The 9,803-nt window shown below is 37.9% G+C and overlaps 1 long non-coding RNA gene across 3 annotated transcripts; it reads left to right on the top strand.

Moving 5' to 3' along the window:
• Positions 1-1,150: 1,150 nt before the first annotated feature.
• LOC126596061 (uncharacterized) lies at positions 1,151-3,157 on the top strand. 3 transcript variants are annotated; one of them, XR_007613816.1, is made up of 6 exons: positions 1,151-1,302; positions 1,402-1,494; positions 1,578-1,718; positions 1,796-1,956; positions 2,036-2,146; positions 2,231-3,157. It is a non-coding gene; the product is annotated as an uncharacterized LOC126596061 (long non-coding RNA). The 3 variants fall into 3 exon arrangements; XR_007613817.1 differs by having other exon boundaries at positions 1,151-1,458; XR_007613815.1 differs by having other exon boundaries at positions 1,151-1,494.
• Positions 3,158-9,803: the final 6,646 nt, after the last annotated feature.

The raw sequence follows: 9,803 nt of genomic DNA, 5'->3' as shown, positions 1-9,803 counted from the left end.
GGTTAATCTGGGGTGTTGACCATCATAGTTTATTGAAAAACAATTGGAAATCGATTCATGTACAAGTGTGTCATGTGTGAAGAACGGACCTCTAACTAATCCATCCATCATTTTATTTCTCAAATTCATTTTATAATCTGCTTAGTTTCATAACTTGCTTGTTTATTTCAAATTCATCCAAATCAAAACCCCTATTTTACTTTCTTGTTCCAAAGTGTTTAAAATCTGTTTTGTTTGTGTTTTAGAGTGTTTTGATTTAAGTCAAAACACTAAATTCGTCTAAAGTTGTGTTAGAGTCAAATCTGCCCAGTTTGTGTTTTTAGGCAGTTTTGAGTGTTTTTAAGTTGTTTTGAGTCTTTAGAATCTGTTTTGAGTCCCTTGAGTCTATTCAAACGTTTTTAACTTTGTTTTTATGTTTTTGAGTAAGTTTAGAGGTTTTAGCAAGCCCTCCTAATCCCCGGTTTAGAACGATCCCTACTTGCATTTATACTACAATTTGACAACAAGAGGGTTTAATTTGAGTGCTTAACTTTCATCGCATCACTCGCGTGTAGAAACTTGGTACACCTCAAGGGTATTTTTGTCCTTTTTACCCAAAAATCCACGTGTCGCCTTGTGATTATTTTTGGCTCCATAGTGAGGATATTCAAAGGCTGAAGTTTGCCTCGAATATAAAAATAATGAAATCTTGTTAATGTCGGGCGTAAGGTGCAGGGCTTGAGTATACAAATTGGTTGATTATAAAAATAATGAAATCTTGTATATGTCAGGCGTAGGATGCATGGATTGAATATACATTTGGGCATTGGGGGAAGTGCCTGTTTAATAAAGTGGAAATTGGTAGTTTAATTACAAAAATTAGGGATGAATGAGAGTTAACTCATATTGTAATGTATCCGGAGCCAAGTGGTATAAGCATGGTATAGGATGTGCAGACTTGGATGCCTTAGGTATGTGTTAACGGGATTATAAGGGAGTGAGTGCATTCATCCATATCATTTGCATATATTTCTTGCATTTGAAAGAATTGTTACAATTTAATTATTATTTAATGGGTAGTTCTTGTTGTGAATTAATTTGTGCACCATAGTCATTCTGCTACGTATTCAATAAATTTTATGTAAGATTTTGTTGATGTATGGATATGACTCCCACCCTAGCTCGTGAATAGTCTTTATTCGCGGTCGGGGCATGACATCAAGCGACTAAGAAGCCGATTATCGTCTCAAGGAGGATCCCCTAGGGGCCGAGATGTATCAACAAGCCAAAAATCTGCAAGATTCCACCTTGGAAGCACTTGAGGTATAGCTTGCACCTTAAGTTTCACTCATCTGAGTTCTTCCCTTTTCTTCTTTTCTTCTTTTCTACTTTCTTCTTGACTCTGCCAGATTTATGAAATAGGCCATAAGGGAAGAAAGGATATCTCCGCTCGATGCCTCTTCACCTCCAGCCTGAATGGTACAAGCTTCTCCTTCTCAGGCTAAGTCTTCAAAAGTATATCTCTTTTACATTCTTTAGACTTGTATCTTTACCAATCTCAGAGCTTTAACACTCGTCTTTTACTTTTGTACGCTAAGGTTGGAGAGTCTGCTTCTCAGGTCGGGCAAGGTTCTTTTTTCATTCTTTCAACCTCTTCTCCCTTAGTGGTGGCTCATACTTCCCAGTTTGACTCGTCAACTGGGGAGATGTCGCACTTTATGAAATAAGACAACAATCCGGTGAGTACTTCTATCTTGAATCTTTTTGTCTTAATAACTTTTTATTTATACTTATTTTCTGTTCTTATTTTCCCCAGCCATCTCCAGCACATGAGTCACAAAAACCAACATTAACAACATTTGGAGAGCTTATAGTCCTAAGATCCCCGTGGTCTTAGAGGTAATTAGCCCACAAGTTTCTCCTCATCTAGCAACCATTACAGAGGAGCTTCATCCTTCTACTCAAGACCCTGCTCAGGTATAGAAGTGTCTTCACTTCTATCTTCTTTTACATAACTTAGTTGCTGACATTTGCTCTTTATCCTTGATATTTATAGGCATTTGGTGAGGGTTCAGGCACAATTCCTCACTCTCCAGTTAGTGAGAGTGATCCCCCCCAGCAACCAGGAGTCACTACCTCTCATTTTAAGGCATCGGGCTCTATTCAGGTCTATTGACTTCTCTTATCTTAAATTCCTTCATTCTGAATTGTAGTCCCTCTCCTAACTTTGTTTTTCTTGGTTTTGCAATAGGGCCCTGGAGAAGACTTGAGCAATTCTCCTCCACGTCTAATGCGCAAGACATAACTTCCTCGACCTCTTTTAGTTTCTAGGGTCACAGGGATTCCTATCCCTAGGGCTAAGAAGAAGATTAAGACCACCATTGCTCCTACTTCTCGGGCTCCTTCCTCTGTTGAGACATCCTCTATTACTGCGCCCTCTGAAAAAGCTGGAGCACTGCCCTCTTCCCTGTCACCTATTTCCACAACTGTAGCTTTGCCCGAGCTTTTTAAAGAGTTCGGGTAACTAAAGACAAAGCTAAAATCATTAAGGCATCATTCTGAATCTTCTAGCTTTCAAGAGTAACGCCGAGTCTTTTAAGAGTGGGCGAAGAGGGACTTCTCAGCTTCCTTCAGCCTCAAAGCTCTTCACGACATAGAGAATGCCATAGGAGATTTGTTCAAGGATGATCAACTATCAAGAGTTTAGCATGAGTCATTCCTATCATATTTTGAGAACTTGAGGGCTTTTAGATATCAACATCAGAGTGCTGAGAGGCAATCCAATCGAGTGAGGTGCTTTAAGGAGAAACAATCTAGTACTTCCACCCATATTCAACAGTTGGTGGATGAAGGTTCAGTGACAAAGGAGAAGATCAAGGTGGTGACTTTTGAAATTTAGAAGTTAAAAGAGTAACTTACTGTGCTAAAGGCTGAACAGACGACTCTCCTTGGCACACTCAAACAACAGATTGAAGAAGTGAAAAAGGCAAATCTGGAACTGGAACATACTGAGTCTTAACTTGTTAATAGCCTCACTGTTTTGGCCAAGCCCACCATAATTTTTACAACTGTACAGACTTATTACTCTAGAATAATCACTCTGGGAGAAGATATAAATTTGTTAAGCTAGGGCCATTGTAACTTTCTTTTTATGAAATAAAATTATTCTTTGCCTTTTCTTGCTTCACTTTGCATTATATTGAAGTTCTTACTGCACCATCTAACTTTATTTCTCTTTGAAATAACTAACTCTCTTCACTATAATAATTTCTAACATCACAGAGAGTTGGATGATAATTTTTTTACAAACTTAGCATTAACTGGATGTATTTACAAGTTTTCCCCCAAATCTGTCAAGTAATATCCTTCCTTATCCAGTGCTTGGTGAATAACCAAAGGTATTTCCTAAGTAGGACTCTATTTCCCAAAGCCTCTAACTTGAGCTCCTAAAGGCAGAATTGATTTCCATACTAACTTTCCTTCCTTGAAAGTCTTTAATTTTACCTTCTTGTTGTATGCTCGGGCAACAACTTTCCATTTCCTGCTTTTCCTCTCTTTTCCATGCACCAACAGTCTGTTGATTAAGAACCTGACTGCAACGACTTAGTCATTTCTTTTTTGTTCTGACATAAGTGGTGTTGAGGATTTAGGACAATATGGGGTATAACCCATTCTTCGTTGGTGAGGAATAACCCTTGTTCTAGAAGCTTTTGGGCCGTCACCTTAGTCGGGCAACCGTTCTCGTCAGCTCCTAAGCACTGGAGAATCCTAATACTAGGATTATAAAAGCTGGCTTCTGCCACATTGGCAGTGGGGAGGAATGGCCGTGACTCAGCCTCCACCATCTCCCAAAATCCTGGTCTCATGGTAAACTGCTACTTGTTGATGCAAGGTGGAAGGCACAGAAAGACTCTAATAAATCCAATCTCAGCCTAGTAAAGCTTTATAGGTGGAAGTATTATCCACAACGAAGAAGGCTAACATGATTTGCTTGAAGCCCAAGTCAACCTCCATGGGCAATATCCCATGAGTTCTAGTGATGGTTCCAGAGAAACTGAAAACTGTTAGATCCATGGGGGATAAGATCCTCCTCACTTCTACACACCATTTTCATCTACTTATATGATAACACGTTGACCGCAACCCCTCCATCAATCAAAACCCACTTGAAGGGCACATCTTCAGATGAGCAGTTACATAAATAGGCTTGAGATGGTTGGCTAGGGTTAAACTCGGGCAATTGAAGACCATTATGTCTGAATACACTCTCTTGGGCTTTTTTTTTTTTTGAGCTCGGGCAAACCTATTATGCCCAACTCCTATTTTCTCGCTTCTTTAACACTAACATGTGCCATCATAGGTTCTATTGCCAAGTAATCACCCTCCATTATGGCAGGTTGATCATGCTTGGGACAAAACATGGCAGATAGAACAAATGTCATGTTTATATGGAAGTTGCTAGGTTCAGGTAAGTCCTCATTCTTGCCCCCAATGTGGTCCATGAATTCATTTAACCATGCTTGTGCTTTTTTTGGCAACATCAGCTCAGGCAACCTTTCTTCCTAAATTATGCCAATGTTTTGTGCCTGCACTAGGTTTTCACAGAGAGTGTCAACCAGCAACGATGGGGGCATTCCTATCTCAGGCGAGATAAATCCAAAACATATTGGCTCCGTGCTTCATCTTGGTGTTGGAATAATTACCATGTCCTCTTGAGCTCTTCTTAGGATTATGTACTTCCCAGGATAAGGGCTCTATGGCACATGATCTCATTCCCCCTCAGTATTGTTATTTGCTTTTTCTATATCCTTTTTGCTTTTCCACTAAAGTTGATTTCTTCTCCCATGAGGTACTTTCTCAAACTTCACATTTTCAGAGGTTTTCGAGGTAATGGGGACTTTTAATGAGTTCATGTGGGCTTTATGCTGCCTCTGAAGTCTCCTGATCATAAAGGCTCCCATTTCTTTAACAGGTTTTCCATCATTTACAACCACATACCATTTCCTCCCAAGTCGAGGCAGGATTCTTCTTCATGACTGGATTCACTATCCTTTCCTTTATTCTAACATCTCCACCAACATAGCTTGGCTGGGGTGGCCTCACATCCACCCATTTTGGTATTTTAGCTTCTTTGTCTTCTAGTTCTTCAGAGGCTTAATAATTTATGAATACCTCTGATAAGCCCTTTGGTTGAGAATCTCCTCCTAACCTTTGGAAAACATTTCTAGACGTCTTTTTCTCAACTACATGCATGATACTAATGCGGGCTTCTTGTTCCTCTTTCTCATTTCTTCTGATCAATTTTTGATCAATAATGGCTCATAATGCTGGTACTTCTAACTCACATTCGCTGTGGCACTTACTACATAACACCAGTCCTTTAATCATGGTTGCTTTGGGTTTCTCGGGTTGCTTGATAGTTCTTTCTGTTGGTTTGTCAACTTGCCTCTTTTTACTTTCCTTCCCAAGTAGCTTTCCTTTTCCCTTTTTTCTGCCCAAGTCAAGTTGATCATGTTTATTGGGGCTTCTGGGAAGGGATCCCTATCAATCATCATATTGGCTTGTGGTTTTTCCAACAGCAATTTTCCCTTCACTATAAAGTCTTGTATCTAATCCCTAAACTGGACACAGTTGGTTATGGAAGGATTGAAGGTATAGTGCAGCTTGCAATACTTCTTTCCTTTTAGCTATTCTGGCTTAGGCATCTTTTTGGTGCTATCGGGCATGATCACTCTTACCCACACCAACTCTTCATAGATCTCTGAGGCCTTGGTTAAATCAAAAGAATAACTCTAGTATTTAAGAGGTTTCATAGGGACAAATCCACCATCATTCATCACCACTTTCTGATCCTTGACTGGTTGGACTAACCCCTTCACTATTAAAGGTTTGAAGGGGGTAGTCATCTCTGCCGCACACATGTCCATCCCTTCTTTTCCATGGCCATCATTTGTTCTGGCTCAGCTCCTTTAAACTCCACTTGGTGAATTGCAACTTTATTTTTGTAAAAATGAGGAGCCTTAGATGAGTGTTTCGCTTATTGTTCTTCAAGCAACAACTTCTTATACTTTGTGGCAACAATCACCAACTCTTGCAACTCATTGAACTGTACATTATAAAAATTCTTCCTTAAAGGTAGCCTCAAGGCATTTTGAGCAATGGATATGAGTTAGGCATGATTGATAGAGAATTGGCACCTCATTCATGTCCTTCTGAACCTCATCATGAAGTTTTCTATAGACTCATGTTCATATTGCTTCACCTTTACTAAATCATTGATAGACATCTCGGGCTCCATCCTATAGAACTGCTCATGGAAATCCATCTCCATTTGCCCCCAATTAGCAATAGAATTGGGGGGCAACAGAGAATACCATTGAGATTCTAGGCCAACCAACGAGTTCCCAAACAATCTTAACTTATAATTAGGATTGTCTTCGAATGCCACACAATGGATGGAGAACTTGAAGATGTGATCTTTAAAGGATACACTGTCATCATCCTCACTGAAAGTGGGAAGCACGGGCATCTTGAAGTTGAGTGGAAAAGGATTATGCTTATCAATATACTCCGGGTATGGCTTTTGGTAGGTGATCGTGAACAATGGGCGAGCTTGAGGTTGAGCATTCTAGGCCACCATCTTTCTTAACTCAACTAACCCGTTTCTGATCTGCTGGTTAGCTGTATTGTTGTATAAGGTATGTGGGGTTCCCCATTTCGGGCTGCGATCATTGCTCGAGATGGTTTCATTTTTTGGGTCGGGCTGTCTCTACTTGGCATCCCCTCCCTTACTGCCCAATGGTGGGGGCCTATAAGGAGGAGGCTTGTCTGCCTTGGTAGGCTCGCCATTTCAACTGGATTCTTCGATTAACTAGGGCATCCCATACTTCTTTCTTTCTTGCTTGCTCTACCCCCTATTATCTAGTGAAAATAATAGAGGGTCAAGCAACTCCGCTTCTAGGATCTCCTTTAACACTGGCTGACTAGCTCCAGATCATTCCTTGTTTTTTTCCTTTATCCCTCTTTTCCTCAAGCAAAGGAAATAGGGGGATAACTAGTTCTTTATCAGGACTAGCCTTTCTTATCACTTCCTTGGCATAACCATTTTTTGGAGTATAGTACTCCAGATTTAATCTTCTTTGCAAATTTCCTGTTAAAGAATAGAGTCTGCTTAATTCTCATATGGTTTCCAAAGTGATATTCTTCATACTTTTTAGCATTTGTACCATGGTGGGTTGCAAATCTTCATTGGTTACCTTTCCCCCCTGACTTCTCGGATGAAGTCGAGCCTTCTAGAATAGTTGGTCTTTGCAGGGAAGGAAAATACTCTGGATGATTTGTCATTTGATCTTGGTATACACTGGGATGGCTCGTATTCTACATTCCGCCTAAAGGTTTTCTCCTTCATTCTCTTTCTTGGCATACAAGACTATATGGAGGTCCCACTGGGCATGCCAAAACTATGTTCGGGCGAAGATTTCTCTGGAGAATGATCATCGGACCTCAGCACAGCTCCCCAATGGATTGGCACTTTGGATGTGTAGTCGGGCTCTTGTATGTTTGAATGAAAGGAGTCCATATCCCCTTAAGTCAGTTGTTTGGTCCTAGATTGCTTTTAATGATAACATATCCATTAAACTAGCCGGATCCAGATTCAAATGAGACTCTTAAAGTGGGAAAATAGGTGGAAATAACTTGAATACATACTGGAGAATGCATTAAGTAATAGATCTACAAATTTAGAAAACAAACAAAGAGTGTCGGGCAAGATTTCACCTTGTCTGTCAAGGTTGAACCTTTTGCAATCACTTCTCTTTGAATTAACGGGGGTTTATATGCTAAAAAAGGATGAATGGTAAACAAGTTTACACAAGGGAATCGATACTATGCCACTAAGGGAGATAACATAGCTTTTAAACTAGACAAGAAATAGCTTGTTGCTAAAAATGGCTTAATCTGGTTTGATTTCAACTTTTGGATGCAAATCTGGCTTGAGAGCAGAGTTTGTATGTTTGTTTGTTTGATTGGTGAAGTGTCCTTGTTTCTGGGGCCTTTTCCTCCTTTTATAGGTCAATTAGCTCGACTGCTGTGATTGTGCTCTTACCCGAAAACATCTAAAAGGTTGTGAGTCGTTAGCTTTTTACTTGGAATGCCACTAGAAAATGTTCTTTGGTTGGTAGTAGGTTAGTGTTCATCACTTGTCACTTCAGTGGTAAGCACGTGGCTTGTATCTTAGCTGAGAATGATTCACTTTGCCTTTGTGCTTGGTGCTGGACTTCGGGCAAATCCCCTTTTAGTTGGCATCCTTGGGCTTTCCTTCATCTAGGTCCAATGTTCAAATATTAACCCAAACACTTATATTCCTCATTCTTTGAAAATGGAAAAATTAGTATCCGGTCCCTAATTTCTATTGTTCATTGACCAAGACTTTATCAATTTTTAGATTTTGATTAAAGTCCCTATCATTAACATATTAATAAATTACATGTAAGTTACATAATTTTTAGAATAAAAATTAGTAAATGATATAGAGTTTTAATACTCACACCCTTATTAAACTCCTAATTAATTTTCAATTCAAACATTTCAAAATATTAAAAATAAAAATAAAATAAGTTTGTACCCATTAAATTATATGTTCCCATTCTTAAAATATACCAATTTGTTATATGAAAAATATACCCTTTTTTCATATAAAATGTACCCATTCTTTATATAAAATTCGTTCAATCTTTTCTCTAATCCATTTTTTAAACTTATATGGGTACATTCTATTTCGTTGATTTGGGAATGTATCCATGTCCAATTTAACAGAAGAAATTTAATAATGTTATTAAGCCTAATATCTTTTTTTTTTTTTTGTGTTTTTGAAAAATGTACTCATGTTTTGGTACAATAATTTTTGGTGAGTTTGATGAACGTACCCATGTACATATAATATATATATATATATATATATATATATATATATTGGAGAGTATAATTCATCTTTAATATTTTTAATCCCATAAATTATGGGTTTTATTTAAAATCTCATTAATATAAATAACTACAAATTTCATTTTTAATTTAAAAATATAATAACCTACATAGAAATATATTATTACATTTATGTTAGGGACTTCGATTAAAAACTAAAAACCACCAAAGTTTTAGTCAAAGAACATTTGTGGTTAGGAACCACATCCAAAGTGTCCCTTTGAAAATTTATAAATGACGACTAGCTACTTTTTTTTTTGGGGCAAACGAAATGACGACTAGCTACTAGCTGGCTAGATGAAATTTAAAGTTGAGACTGACCTCCAAATTTTAGTTCTGAGTTTATTTTTTATGAATATTATTTCTATATGTAACTTCTAAGTTTATTTCTATATGTAACTTTTAAAAATGTGCCAATGAGACGGCAGGCAGAGACCTAGGCAAATTTTTTAATTTAATTTATTATATAACAATAACAACATCTAAATAAGTGTCTACAATTGATTGAATACATAAAATGAAATATGTAGTCAAAGTTATTTTACAAGAAAGAAAGTCTAGAGTTATTTTACAAGAAAATTATCTTCAAACCTTTAACCTAAAAAAAAAAAAAGAAAAAAAAAGGGAACCGCCTAGAGGCTTCACCGATTTTCTAAAGGCCTAACCTCTAATCGGGGTGTTCGGTCTTCGCCTAGCGCCTAGACACTGCCTATGAACCTTTTTGGAACAATGCTTACAAGTTAATTTCTTCTTGCACTCTATTACTTGTTATGTGTTTCTTTCAGGAAACACATCTATTAGTATTAAAAATATCGATGTGCTATAAATAGAAACACTTTTAATAA

Source organism: Malus sylvestris, chromosome 13 (genome assembly GCF_916048215.2).
Source record: "Malus sylvestris chromosome 13, drMalSylv7.2, whole genome shotgun sequence".
In the NCBI taxonomy this organism is placed as follows: domain Eukaryota; kingdom Viridiplantae; phylum Streptophyta; class Magnoliopsida; order Rosales; family Rosaceae; genus Malus; species Malus sylvestris.
This window is presented reverse-complemented; position numbering and strand designations above follow the sequence as displayed.